General features: G+C 35.8%; 1 protein-coding gene across 6 annotated transcripts in view; it reads right to left on the bottom strand.

Annotated features, from left to right (window-relative positions):
- Window positions 1-16071, bottom strand: part of LOC148955587 (uncharacterized) — a 152335-nt gene that overhangs the window by 108792 nt on the left and 27472 nt on the right. The window lies entirely within an intron of this gene.

Raw genomic sequence — 16071 nt, forward strand, 5'->3', positions numbered from 1 at the left:
ATGTATAGTAACCATTCTTTAAGAAAATGACTATTGTGATTGTATTTGATTGAAGTTTAGTTGTATACAACGGGGTTTTTACTAGCATTTTTACTATTTCTACAGCTCTTGGATGTAGGACCCTGAAGAGAGGTTAAATTATCTGAGATAACCTTAGACTTTAAAAGGGCATTGCATAGTAAACATTTCATATAGCAACTATGGACATTCATTCATTTTCAAAGAAAATAAATATTGTGATTGTACACATATGTGATTTTACTAGTTTATGTTTTGCTGTTCCTACAGGATTTGGATAAAAGACCCTGAAGAGAGGTTAAATTTTCCGGGATAACCTTAGACTTTAGCCGGGCATTCAGGGGTGGCTCGAAGGACCAAAGCTAAGGGAGAAGGTTAAGTCCCATCATTTAAACAACCCCTAGGTCACATTATACGACTCTTGAAAATTTACTATAATGAATGTTCTATCATTTATACTTATCCACGGAGTTAAACAAGAAGCTAAAACGGAATACATCATGCGTAACTAAGGACAACTATGTTTGTATTCACATTCACCTATTCTTCAAAGTTGACCACCACAGGACAATCTTGTTTAAGTCAATGGCATCGGTGAGGTGTTTCTCAATCGCTAACAACATAAGGAGTCATAGTCAAAAATAAACCATGGCAGCTCTCAGCAAATTCTTAACAAACTTGAGCTTGCTAAATGTTCTTTCAGCAGCAGCAGCAGCAGCTGCAACAGGTACTGTCACAGCCAATTTGCAACGGTGATTGGCTTGCATAAGCTGGTGCTGGGAAATCCGGCGCTCCCTTCATGAAAATGTCCGTTCCCCCATGAAAACATCCTCCATGGAAACATCCTTCGACGTAACCTCCTCCTCCACCCAACCCCACTAGAAAAAGATCCCTCCTGAAAACGTCTGTATACTTCCCAATAACCATTATTATGTGTAAACAATGGGCAAAATTCATAGCTTGCAGCCCTTCCCCTGGAACTGTGGGGGATTAAGTCATCCTCAAAGACATATTTATTAGATTTTCGACTATGCTGAACAAAATCGCTACCTCAAAATTTTTATCGGGTGACTTCGGGAAAAACGAGCGTGGGAGGGGGCCAAAATGCCCTTCAATTTTTTGTCACCTAAAATGGGCACTAGAACTTTTAATTTCCGTCCAAATGAGCCCTCTTGCGATATTCTAGGACCACTGGGTCAATGCGATCAGCCCTGGGGAAAAAAACACAAAAAGAACAAATAAAGACGCATCCGTGATCTTCCTTCTGGCAAAAAATACAAAATTCCACATTTTTGCAGATAGGAGCTTGAAACCTCTACAGTAGGGTTCTCTGATCCGCAGAACCTGATGATTTTATTTTCACTGCCCTCCCCCCTGGTTTTTGCAAAGTCCTATAAGTCGTTTATTTTAACCTCATTGATGTCCCATATCACAGTATATAAATATTAGATTATCTTTATACAGTGCTTCAGATGCTCAATTCTGAGACAGTCGAAGTTGGTCTTCCTTCTCCTGGAAACACTTTCGCATTTTCAAACTTCTCAGTAAAGAAATGGCTGATTTTGACAAAACTCAGCTTCAATTGTAGATATCAAATACTGAATTTGCGTGTAGATAGAATAGTGTCGTGTTATTTTATATTTTAATTTTTATTTTCTAATGTCGTTTTTCAACATAGTCGTTTAAATTAAATCAGGTTTGAGGGGACCGGACAGGTAGCAACTCATACCTTAAAAACCTGGCTATGCTCACGCATGATTTAAATAGAATAGAGTCGTTTTATTTTATAGTTTAATTCTTATTATTAATGGCTTCTAATTCAAACAGAGTCGTTTTAATTAATCAAATTTAAAGGGACCGGTCTGGTAGCCTAGCAGCTGGCCTTAAGAATATAAACATAATTTCTTAAACCACGTTGACCTGCCATAATATAAGAAAAGAAAACGCATTTTTTTTTAATATATTTTTTTAGGTAAACAATAAAAATATATTTATGCTCGCATATAATTTATTTCTGTTTGATGGTTCAGCAGTTCGGGAAAATTCAACTGAAGCCTGACAAGATAATGCGAACAAACCAAAAGCAAGAGACAAGGTTACGTGAATGGATTGCCGGTCAAGCTTTGCCTATAAGTGGAAAAGAATGCAAAAAATTTCTAAACACAATGGAAAAGTAATGAGAATGCAAAGTGTATACAGGATAGTGAAAAAAACTTGATTATAGTGCGAGGTTGAGAGGGATACAACGCTTGAGAAGGACAAACAAGATTTGGCTGTGTACCCAGAATTATTTTTCCCTAGAACAGGTTTTTTTTGAAGACTCATTCATGTCGGGAGGTAAGTTTTGCCTTGGATGAAAGTAATGAGCAACGTAAAAACATCTAACGAAGTGAAATTAGATAAACAATTATTCCAAATGTATGTCTCCGGCTCTTTACGGTAATTTTAATGTCACATCATCGATCAACACAGTTTATGAGAAGGAGTCAAATATAGGGCAAGATGTTTCCGATCAAAGACCTAAAAAGATATTTTTTTACATGTTTTACCAAGCTGGAATACATTATATCATTAGTTGTTGGTTCCAATGACATTGTTAAGATTGTCGGGGAAAACTTTACGTTGAATCCAAGAAATATCTTAGTGGAAATACAATCTACATCATTATTTATGTTTGAGCTACGTAAAGAGTTAACAGTCGATTAGACTGAAGAACTTCTTGATATTTCAGCAATTAGTGGGGTTGCTGTAGAAATTTGCAATGACGATTTTGAAAGTATAGATCGCAAGGGTCCAGGAATAAGGAAACAAATCTCTAGTGAAACCCAAAAGAAGTACCTTATTTCATGTGGTCTTAATCAACCAAAGCTGAGTGTATTCCCAGTTGATCCTTCAAAATAAGAAATGAAAAAATGGCGTTTTTATCCGGGATGGTATGGGGATTAACAGTTCTTATAATACAATTTTAAGAAAGATAATGCCTTCTGATTCCTGTGTTTCCTTTTCTCTAAGAAAAGGTGAAGAGAGGAAAGCTAGCAAGTCATCAGCTTCGTCAATACCAGCAGTCACGGGGATTTATTACTTTGCCCATTGTTTACATATAGTATTGGTTATTGGGAAGTATACAGACGTTTTCAGAAGGGTTCTTTTTCTAGTGGGGTTGGGCGGAGGAGGGGGTTACGTGGAAGGATGTTTCCTTGGAGGATGTTTTCATGGGGGAAGGGACATTTTCATAAAGGGAGCACCGGATTTCCCAGCATTATTCAAAAAACGATCAGAAATTAAATAAAAAAACAAATTTTTTCAACTGAAAGTAAGGAGTGACATTAAAATTTAAAACGAACATAAATTATTACGCAGATTAGAGGTGTTCGAACCCTCTCAATACCTTGCTCTTTACGCTAAAGTTCAAATTTTGTTCCAATTCTTTAAGAATGGCCCCTGAATCACAAAGGCCGTTTTTTAGAATAAATAGCTCTTTTGAAAGTACTAACAAAACTTTAGCGTAAAGAGGGAGGTATTGACGAGGGTGCAGGCCGAGGGTACAGTCTAGTAGCTTTCCTGCTATTACCTACAGCTCTTGGATATGGGATCTAAAGACAGTTCCTTAAAATACCGGAAGGACCTTACATTTTAAACGAGCATTCCATTGTAACAGTCATATTTATCATAGTACCATTTATGTGTTGTTGTCATTTTTAAAGAAAATGATTTTTGTGAGTATATATGATTGAAATTTAGTTTTACAACTAGGCTTAACTAGCTAATTTACTATTTCTACATCTCTTGGATATAAGCGAAGAGAGGTAAAATTATCCGGGATAACCTTAGACTTTAAAGGGATAACGGGATAGCCTTTGTATGAGATTTAATTAAATAAAAAAACAAGTTTTTTAAACTGAAAGTAAGAAGCGACATTAAAACTTAAAAGGAACAGAAATTATTCCGTATATGAAAGGGACTGTCCCCTCCTCAACGCCTGGCTCTTTACACTAAAGTTTTTCATTGTTTAAAAAAAATAAAGTTGTGAGACAGAGTCAAGCTTTAGCGTAAAGAGCGAGGCGTTGAGGAGGGGACAGACCCTTTTATATACGGAATAATTTCTGTTTGTTTTAAGTTTTAATGTCGCTCCTTACTTTCAGTTTAGAAAATTTGTTTTTTTTAGTTAATTTTGAACGTTTTTGAATAAATACCGGTTTTGATCTTGGCTCACCGTACATGAATAATTAAAACAAAATTTTCATATTAATTTACTTTTATTTAGTTAAATGGCTTTCTCGAAACTTGTTTAATTTTATTTACGAACGTTTTTATTAGTAATAAATATACTTAACTTACGAATTAACTTACGTAACGAACTTCTATATTCATATATTTTTAATAAGTTTATTATGGGGTTCGCCCCCTAGTCAATACCTTGCTCTTTAAGCTAAAGTTCGAATTTTGTTCGAATTCTTTAAAAATGACCGCTTAATCACAAAGGCCGTTAATTAGAATAAATAGCTCTTATGAAAGTACTAAAAACTATTTAGAGTAAAGAGCGAGTCATTGAATACAGAGCGAACCCAATCACATATTTAATATTTTCAGTTCGTCTAAAGTTTCAATGTTGCTGCTGTTGCAGTTGAAATACTTGTTTTTTATATTAAATTTCTGATCTTTTTTAAATAATGCTGGGAAGTACGGCATCCCCTTCATAGCAATGTCCCTTCCCCCATGAAAACTTCCTTCATGAAAAGATCCTCCCACATAAACCCCGACCCACCCACCCCCCCACTACCAGGAAAAATCTCCCCTGAAAACGTCTGTATACTTCCAAATAACCAATACTATATGTTAACATTGGGTAAAGTTCATAACTTTCAGCCCTCCCCCGGGAACTTCGGGGGATTAAGTCATCCTAAAAGACATACTTATAATATTTTCGAACATGCTGAACAAAATGGCTATCTCAAAATTTTGATCAGGTGACTTTGGGAAAAAAATGAGTGTGGGAGGGGGCCTAGTTGCCCTCCATTTTTTTTTCACTTAAAAGGGCACTAGAACTTTTAATTTACATTCCATTGAGCCCTCTCACGATATTCTAGGACAACTGGGTCGATACGATCACCCCTGGAAAAAAAACAACAAACAAACAAACAAATAAACACGCACCCGTGATCTTTCTTCTGGCAAAAAATGCAAAATTCCACATTTTTGTAGATGGGAGCTTGAAACCTCTACAGTAGGGTTCTCTGATACGCTGAATATGATGGTGTGATTTTCATTAAGGTTTTATAACTTTTAGGGGGCCTTTCCCCCTTTTTTCAAAAATCAGCCAAATTTTCTCAGGCGCGTAGCTTTTGATTGGTACGACTAAACTTGATGAAACTTATATATATGAAATCAGCATTAAAATCTGATTCTTTTGATGTATCTATTTGTATCAAAATACCGTTTTCTAGAGTTTCAGTTACCATTGAGCCGGGTCGCTCCTTACTTACAGTTCATTACCACGAACTGTTTGACTAAGTTTTTCTAGTTTATGTTTTTGCTGCTCTTACTGGCTTTGATGATCCTGAAGATAGGTTAAATTAGCTGGGATAACCCTAGACTTTAAATAGCCATTGCATAGTAAACATTTGGTACAGCAACCATAGACATTTACCTATAGTTACCAATTTTAAAGAAAATTCTTATTGTGATTGTATGTCATTGGAGTTTAGTAGCTTTTCCGCTATTATCTACAACTCTTGGATATGGGACCTGAAGATAGTTCCTTAAAATACTGGAAGGACCTTACATTTTAAACGAGCATTCCATAGTAACATCCACGGTTATTATAGTAATATTTACGCATATTTGCCATTAAAAAAAAACTATTGTGATTGTATTTGGTTGGAGTTAAGTTTTACCACTAGGCTTTCTAGCTAATTTATTATTCTTATCACTCTTGGATATAGGGCCCTGTAGGTAGGTCAAATTATACGGGATAACCTTATATTTTAACTGGCCATTATATAGTAAACGGTTGGTATTTACATACATTAAAATTTGGAATTAACTTTCTTCCAATTGGACAAAGAAGGAACATCTTGAAAGAATTCGTCAAAGAAGGTCTTCATTCATGTCCAATGTGTTGGAATAGTGATGACGATCTTGTTCACCTCTTGACTGTTCGCAGAGAGCTAAAGGAGTTACGATATAACCTCCTAGGCACGTATGATGAAGAGGCTAGGATTTTCAGAAAGGTTAAGCAGCCAGTGGCGGTTCCGGCTTCTCTTGTGCCCGGGACAAAAGCTTGATTAGCGCCCCTTCCCCCTGTGTCCCACAAAATTTTTAGGCAAATATTTAACAGAATTTTAACTTATTAACAAAATTAATTTCGAATTACTAATTAATTAATTAAAAAAACTTTTTCCACAAAATAAGTTTTACTGATAACTGAAAAAAAATATAAATATTTTTATTTTTATTACTTTAATAAATAAAATAATATTAACATTTTGATTACTAAATATCAGTATATGTATGTTAAACTGACAATGCATATTCATTTGTATTTTTTTTAGTAAAGTGCAAATTTTGTTCTGGCCTTGGGAAGGCATAGGGGTTTTGCGTCCAACTTATGTTAATTTCTGCTCGTTTTGAGTTTGACTCGGTTAATTATTGTAATTTCTGTTCGTCGTAATTTCTGGGAGGGATTGTCGTCCTTAAAGACCTAATTTCCAAAACTTTCAACTACGTTGAATAAAATGGCCATCTAAAATATTGATTGGATGTGTTTGGAGAAAAGATGGGTGTGAGAGGGGGGTTAGTTGCCTTCAAATCACTTTTGACTATTAAAAAGCGCGCTAGCCCTTTGAATTTCCAATCGAATCAGCCCTTTTTGAAGTTTCTACGACAACGCATTATATAAAAACCTTATATGCCCCCTGGGCATAATTTGCAACCCTTGCCCTGAGGGCTGTGGGGGGGGGGGGTGTCATACACAACTACCTATTTTCCAGAACTTAAAACTACTTTGAATAAAATTGGTATATCGAAGTTTAGATCAGATGTGTTTGGGGAAAAGGTGGGCGTGAGAGGCGGGATATTTGCCCTCTAATCACTTTCAACTATTAAAAAGGGCACTAGCCCTTTGAATTTCCAATCGAATGAGGCTTTTTTTAAAGTTTCTACGACAACGCCTTCTGTAAAAAAACTTTATATGCCCCCAGGAAATAACTTACAACCCTTACCCTAAGGGCTGTGGGGGACTGTCCTCAAAACCATAATTTCTATCTGGAAATCAACTACGCTGAACAAAATGGCTATCTCAAAATTTTGATTGGATGTGTTTCGGGAAATGGTGGGCGTGGAAGGGGTTTTACCGTGTTGGTCGCCTTCCAATCACTTTCGACTATTAAAAAGGGCACAAGACACTCCAATATCCAATTGAATGAGCACTTTTCGAAGTTTCTACGACAACTTCTTCGATACGAAGTGCCCTGCTCTAAAGGAAAAAATTAATAAATAATTCATTGGGCCAGCAGCGTTCTTATATTCCCCCAGGGCATAACTTAACATCCTTTCCCCTTAGGGTTGTGGAGGAGTTTCCTCCTCATTGCTTAGTCCCCGTTTCTTGTCTCGTTCTCGAGTGTCCCCGTTCTTTACTTAGGTAGCGCGATCGTGCTGCCTATGATTTATACAACAACTTCCTATATAAACCTTATATGCCCCCAGGGCATAACTTACAGCCCTTGCATCCTAAAAGACCTAATTTCCAGAACTTTCAACTACGTTGAACAATATAGATATCTCAAAATTTTAATTCGATGTGTTTGGGAAAATGGTGGGAGTGAGAGGGGCGTTAGTCGCTATCCAATCACTTTCAACTATTAAAAAGGGTACTAGCCCTTTGAATTTCCAATCGAATGAGCCGTTTTGAAGTTTCTACGACAAAGCTTTCAATAAAAACCTTATATGCCCCCAAGGCTCAGATTACACCCCTTGCCCTATGGGTTATCGGGGGGGGGGTTGTCATCCTTAAAGACTTAATTTCCAACACTTACAACAACGTAGAATAAAATCTAAAAATTTTGAATGGATGTTTTTGGGGAAAAGGGGGTGAGAGAGGGGAGTTAGTTATCTTCAACTAATTTTCAACTATTAAAAAGAACACTAGTCCTTCGAACTTCCATTTAAATAAGCCATTTTTCAGGGGTCTAAAACAGAGACTTCAATAAAACACCTTACGCGTCCCAACGGCCAAGATTATAACCCTTGCACTGAGGGTTGTGGGGGAGTGTCCTCATCAAAAATATATTTTCTATCTGGAAATCAACTACGCTGAACAAACTGACTATCTCAAAATTTTTATTGGATGTGATTGGGGGAATGATGGGCGGGTGGGGGGGGGGCTAGTTGCCGTCCAATCACTTTCGACTATTAAAAAGGGTACTAGCCCTTCGAATTTCCAATCGAATGAGCCTGTTTTGAAGTTTTTACGACAACGTCTTCGATACGAAGTGCCCGGGTAAGGAGAAAAAAAAAACACATTGTGCCCACATCGTTCTTTGCTTAGGCAGCGCTAGCGCGCTGCCTATGATAAATAATTATTTCTTAATTTGTTTTTTTTAAATTATGCATTAATTATTCTAATTTGGTTATTTTAATTGTTATTATTAAATCATTATTATTTAATTATTTCAATTTGTTTATTTATTTTCATTTTACTAATTAATTATAAGTTATTAATAATTTTTGTTTATTAAGCGCGCCCTCTACTTTATTTTAATAAAAAATAAAATTTCTGAATTACAAAATGATTATAATCGTTAGGTTGTTTATTTGAAACATTGCACCCCCTAAAATTTCTGCGCCAAGGCAAATGCCGCCTCTGTCCCCATCTCTCTTAATACCGCCTCTATAAGTAGTAGAGGTTTTAAGACAGGTGGGTGAGTTAATTTGGATAACCCACGTTATTCGGATTCAGATTATTTCTATTTTGATAAGTACTATAAAGAGGTTTTAATATTATTTGTGGAACTAATATTATTTAGTATTTGCTTTTTTTGTGGTCCATGGGGTTTCTGCGGTTAATAGATCTATTTATGTATCTATCTTTGGAACGATGGGCATTAGTGCATGGAAAACATTGAAAAACCACTGGATAAGCCCTCGGCATGGGCACCTTATTATAAATATAGCCCTTTTCCAAGCAGATGCTTCATAGATACATTTCAGCTATATCTCAAATTTGAACCTTTTTTGCCCCCTAAACCCATGTTAGGTCTATCATACTTGATAGCTAAGACTTTTTTTCGGTTGTTTCAAAATTACGAAGTACTTAGGGCAGTACCACATTTTAAACACTGTTGCTGCGTTCAACCGTGAAAACAAAGGAGCAAAACTAATTAATTAAACTTAACAGCGCAGTTCTTCCGTAAAGTTTTAACATTAACAGTCTGTTGGTTCCTAGTCGAGGTTCCTAAAGACCCCCTCAATTGTTTGTCTGACTCGTAAAAACATAAAAAATGGATATAAACAAATTTTTATGCGTTTTTTTTAGTTTTTGTGTACCCCCCCCCCCACCCTCCGCGAAAAAAAGCATTGTTTAAAACACCCCACGAAAAAAAATCTGGGATACGGCCTTGAGACCAGTAACCTTTCAGAAGAAAGCTACTCTTTCTTAGGCTGTTTGGTGTCATCTGTTTTTGGCTAAAATTTCGCCCCAGACTTCTTTTTTTTAATTTGGCACCCACTATTACCAAAATCACTTTTATTTTCCTTGGCATTTTAAAGTAATTTGAACGTGGGTTTTGGCTAAATCCAGTTCTTGATACTAGCTTAACCTTTATAATCGGGGTTGGATTAGCTGATTCTTAAAACAAGGGTTACCTGAGTATTGGCATTACCAAATTCTCATTGTGCATATGCCTTAACATAGAACGAAAAAAAAAACTTCTGAAAGCAATACCCAATCTATTCAATCTTATTTGTTCTAGGAACAATTGTGATATTTACTTAGCTGACTTGGGCATTTAGAATTCCTGAGGCCCAGTTACCTACAATTAAAGCGTTTCGTCCTGGGAATCCATATGGCTGGGCTTTAAAAGTACAAAAGATGCCTTTAAAAACAGCAACAATACATTGTGCGGGTATCCAACGACGCTGGATTACTGCTTTTGTGTAGAATTTTTTTTTCTAAGTGAAACAGTACCCTTTTTTGGGGTAGTGGAATGTGACAACTAGCGCTGAGGTACGTGATCCTTTTCATGAGAAAAATTGGACCCTTTTTCTTTACTTTTTTACACCCCTATTCATTTTGATTATATTTTTGATCGGAGAAAAGCAGATACTGTGTCGGTGAAAGACGATCCTTTTTTCAAATGCTGAGAATTTGTAAAGATCAAAAAATTTAACTGAAAAAATGTTAAAAAGAATGGGACAGTAAGCCAGTAAGTTTTCTTGTGGGTTCTAGAGGGATTGAGAAAAAACGGGGTTTCACCCATTTATACAAAATTTTTCCTGTTTTGCCACACATTTCAAATTTACATGAGATGTAGGAAATCAGCCATTACCCCACATAAAATGATATCCCCAGTTAAATCTGGCTACTCAGCCTTCTTCAGGCCCACTGGTGGGTCTGAAAAGTATAAAAAATAAATATGATTTTTTCGGAAACGACAATTCAGAAAACTCTAAGTATCATTTGTAATATCTGAATTTCACTTGAATGTTTTCCATTTTGCACGGAAATTCTGAATGATGACAACATCACTTGGTCCATAGCTCAGGGCTTCCAAATTGCGTCAATGTCAAAATAAGCCCAGACCAAACAGTTTAGCTGACCTACCCTGTGAAAGGGCTTGTTTTCAGTGATAAAATTGCTCTATGAAGCTATTTCGAATGCTTCACTCCTGTAGTTGTGCGATGTTTGTTGGGGAGTGAACAGAAATTTGAGGCTCAGTCTCTGTATTTTGGGTCTCTAACCTTTGGTTCCCACTGGTGCGATCTTTTAAAAGCAAAACGGCTCACGGATAGCGGATGCAGAAAAATCGCAAAAATGTTCACAGAGAAAAGGTTCTCTTCAGCCGTTGGAGCGCAGATATTATAAGACATTTAAAAAGTATATGCATAGGAATAGGCTAAATCAAGTTTTAGAAGCCAAGGGCTAACCTATACCTATATTAGCCTAGACTAACTATGCCTAATGAAAAATATAAGTCTTGTCTCTTTGGCTCATTTCCCAGGAAATATCCCCCTAGGACTCGCCTATTAAAATTTTGCATTAAAAGGACAGGACCGTCATGTTGTTCGTCAATTATGGTAAAATTCTAGTTTAGCTACTTTTTGATATCTTGGACAGGGGTTAGGTTAAGAAAACGAAACTTTTAGTAATGAATCCAGAGCCAAAAAATACTTTGAGAAGGTATTGCCAATCTATTGTGTTAACCCTCTTTCGATTTCTAAGTCTTAGAAATTCGCCTACTTGACAACTCTATACCTATTGAAATTTTGACAAAACAACATTTTAACATATGAAGGTTTTTTTCCTAAATTTAGGAAATGTATTTGCAGATCTTTGATACCTCATAGGCTAAATTGGGATTAAGCAAAGTTGTGAAGCTGAAAATAGTTTTCTTGTACTTTTTTTAAGCAGATGATCTATTTCACAAGGTTTCACTCTTATATCACAAAGATTTTTAAAGGTCATCAAAGGTCAGTACTCTCTAGAAGGAGAAGGAGTGGTGTTAGGTCCTTCAGAATACCTTTTCAAGAAATACTTTAATCTGTAGACCCACCCCTGAAAGTTTCATTTTCCTAACCCAACCCCTTTCCAAGATAGCAAAAAAGTAGTTAAATTAGAATTTTTACCTCAAATATTAATGGTAAACTTTTAATAAACATGTTTAGTTTCTCAGTTACTTGCAATTAATGGCTCTAAAAAAGCTTTTAATTCAAAATAACGGATGCGATTTTCAACGGCTCAGTAGAAACATTTCAAGGCAGCCGTTAAACCATTGAGTCGCAGAAACTTGCAGCAAAAAAACGGAGGGATTTGACGGGTCACGCAAAAACTGCCGTTTTTGCGCGAAATCGCATCAGTGGGAACCCAGGGTAACCCGTTCTTCTATGCACCCGGAAGGCCAACCATTTGGTATAAATATTTGGCCTAGTTCGTAGACCCTTCCATTTACTAACAAATCCCTGCTAGAATTCTTATAAATACATCCTAAAAGATAGTTTTATCAATTTACTAAGTTAATGAAAAAACTACGGGACAAGACTTGTTCATGTTAGGAGTGACTAAATTTTACTTTTCAGGGTATCGAAAAGCATAAATGCTTATGAAGCACTCAATATTTATAGCTAAATTTTAAATCACAAATTAAAAAAAGGCAATAACAGTTAGCTAAATTAAAGGAATCTAGAGCATTATTCCTTGTTCTCCCAATGCAGTTAAAAAGCTGTTTTTGTCAGATTACTTAATAATTACGAAAAGTACGGGACAAGACTTGCTCAGGTTAGTCTTACTAACTTTTACCGCCCATGGATTTTAAAACACGAAAGCATATGAAACACCCAATATTTTATAGTCGAATTCCAAATCAAAACTTGGTTAGTAAAAGAGATTTGCAGCTGGCTCAGGCAAATTTACACGAATTTTGCTTTCACTGAGCAATATATTTTGGGGAGAAGGGGACCGAGATAGAATTGGGAAATTCAGAGGAAATCAACAGAATCTTGAGACTTGGGGGAGGGTATTAGCCCATAGTCCACTTTACATCCGTAATCCAGTCCATGAGCTAAATAATTTTCGAGATGCCAAATAGATAAAATTATAATTACTGTTAGGGCGGCGGTCGTAATTAAAACAAAAAACGGAATCATGTTCTAGCAAACAGTTCGTACTGTAAGTAAGGAGCAATTCGCGATAATGGCAATCGTGCTATATATATATATATATATATATATATATATATATATATATATATATATATATATATATATATATGTATATATAAAATTAGGAACAATATTCAAATCCCAAGAATCAGATTTTTATGGTGGTTCCAAATATCTAAAATATGTTAAGTTTAACATGAGCCTGATAAAATTTTCAGAGCTGTAGAATAGAGGAAGACCACCACAAGAAGGAGTGATCTTGAGGGAAAATCAGCGTATCAGATAACTTGGGTACACAGGCTTGAAACCCTTATCTGCAAAAACGTACACTTTTGAGCTTCTTCGAGAGGCTGATCACTGAGGAGTGTTTATTTATCTATTTTCTACTATTTCCCGAAGACTGATCGTACGAAACCAATGGCCCAAAGACGTTGCAAGAGGCTCGTTCGAACGGACAGCAAGTTCTAGCACCTTTTTAAGCAGGGAGAGATCATGTCACGGCAAACTAACTTTTTCTGCCATTTCTGAAGTAAACCAACAATTTTGGCCCGCAGAGGGCTAAAATTGTTTTGGCCCGCAGAGGGCTAAAATCCAATTGAGTGCTTGAACGAGAGGGGTAACTGAATTAGTTTTTTAGACAAAAATATTCTTCTAGTTTCAACTGAGAATTCAAATAAATATAAAAGGATGGGGTAGAAGGTGCTACGATCCCCCCCCTATCTCTTCATTCTGATGAATAATTTTCTATTACGCTTGTGATGTGGGTCCTATGGGGTGACACTTCCCCTCTTACTGCAGAAGTCTTGTATGTATAACATAAAAGATCATGTGCTTACCTGCAAAGAAGGGAAAAGGGCTGGGAAGATGCCGTTTAAGGTACCAAGAGCAGTGAAAATACAGTCGGATTCTTTGAATGGGTTACGTGAAAACTTGCACAAGCATATATTTTCTTAAGAATCTGGACTCCAGTTTTTAATGAAAATGACCTCCACGTCCAGTTATGAAGTTTTTGGTAGAAGCTGGGGTCAAATTAAAAAACAAGTAAACACGGGTAAAAATTCAGAAAAAAAGTAGCTAGACACACATGGACCCAAAGAGCTTGAGACGGTGTAGCTTATGGACGAGAAGCGTTGTCAAACTTAACGAATTAGTTTCGCTAAGTTTAGCGCTGCTTATACACCCCAAGGCTCCCCCTCCCTCCATTCAACACGGTCGATAAAATAATAAATTAATGCTCGCTCTTCTTCTGTGAAGCACCATCCATGTGAAGCCAACTTCTGTGAAAACCAACAGTCAAATACAACAAATATTGAATCTTTTAACGCTACTTATGCATCTCAAGACAGCTTTATAAAATATAAAGAAGAAACGATCAAAAATATTTTTCTTAAGACCAAACGAAAATACTGAAAAACACACAAAATGAATGTTTCGTAAGGACAACCGCCTTTCTTCTATCTTCTTTTATATTATGGCATGCCAATGTGGTTTAAGAAATTATCTTCAGCTTTAAACGTCACCAGTGTTGCCTAAAATCTTACACTGCCATAAAAACTTCATCATTTTGAAACAACCGACAGATCAACTTAGAGAATAGCAATTTTTAAGCATGAAAAGTTTTACTTTTGATGTCCTTGGTACTTTTAAGTTTCATCTTCTCTTGGTGAAGTCAAGGGTTAAGGTTTCACCTTTCTCGGTGAAGTAAAGACGTTAAAACGGATGTAAGCGAATATTTGTCTTCTATGATGAAACATTTCTTTGAGTAATGTCAATTCTTAAGTAAACCATGACATTGTCAAATTTCTTTTTGAAATTTGAGCCGCAATGTAAACGCATCAATGGAAATGTAAGCAAACTTGGCTACTGTGTGTTACACCCAACATCTAAGGAAGTGCAGGATTAGTGTTTATCACTATTACTAGGTTTCTTTGTGAGCAGATGACATGGTTGAACAATAAACAAAAATCTATGCATAGCATGACAGCTAAGATATAATGTTGAATTAAAGATTGTGTCATTGCTACAACTAAAGGATCCCTTCTTCTGGGTAGCAATATCCTTCACGGAAATATGATCCATCTCTTCATAGTATTTTGTATAGAATTCGAAGAGTAACCTGGATACAAAGACTTACCTACACACAACACAATTACAAACAAAATTCATCTACACACATATCCAGCAGACTGATGCAACAATTCAGACGATGTTGCTTTTTTTTTATATAAGTCATAGCTCCAAGGAGTGCTTCAAACTAGTAAAGAGTGGAATACGGTCCCACATTAACTGAAAATTAAGTATTGAGGTTGAGTAAACGTTCATAGTTAAAAAGAATCTCTGAACCTTTATTATTCCGAAATTATTCCCTTAGCCTATACACTGAAATGCTTGCAGCACAAGCACAATTTACACGCTTTGTGAAAGGCGTAGAAAAATCGGGAAGAGTAGGGGTACCGATTCCTAAAATGTTGGGGGATGCATGAATTTTTCTATTAATTTCAATGAAAATACAAAAAAAAATATTGCAATTATTACATATAAAATGCTTATAGCACAAATGTATTTTCCTCTTTTCGGGAAGAACACCCTGAAGAGCAGGAGCACCAATTCACAAAAATGTAGGAGGGGACAAAGATTGTTTTTCATTTTTCTAATGATGGTAAAAAAAATCAGTGTCCTTGGATTTTTTAAACAAAAAAAAACAAAAAAAAAAGTAAAAAGTTTTAAATAAAAAAAAGTGAACTGACCTTTCTTAGTTTTTTTAAGAATTGACTTACAATGTTCAGACAATATTAGACATAAAATTTTAATTTTAACCAGATATCGAAAAGATATAGTAAACACTTAAACAAAAACTAAATTATCTGCTAAGAATATACCAATTGATTTTTCGAATGCTCAATTTGTCAAGGGTTTGAAAATTTTAGTAATAATGATAAGTTTAATGAAAAAATCACATTTTCGGTGTCCTTGGATTTTTTAAAACTGAAAATGAGTGTCGTTGCTGAAGAAGAAGAAGATGCTCAATTTGAGTAAAAGTTTTGTCATTCGATATATCATAGCAAAAATCTCTTTTGAGCAGATTTTGAAAGTAACTTAAAAGATGATTTAAATAAATGAAAAGTGACACAACAGTGTTAAATGTCCATAAGGCTTATATAGAGTAGCATGTAGCACTGT

This window comes from Artemia sp. Qi Xiang Cuo, chromosome 2 (genome assembly GCF_049724085.1).
Source record: "Artemia sp. Qi Xiang Cuo chromosome 2, ASM4972408v1, whole genome shotgun sequence".
In the NCBI taxonomy this organism is placed as follows: Eukaryota; Metazoa; Arthropoda; class Branchiopoda; order Anostraca; family Artemiidae; genus Artemia; species Artemia sp. Qi Xiang Cuo.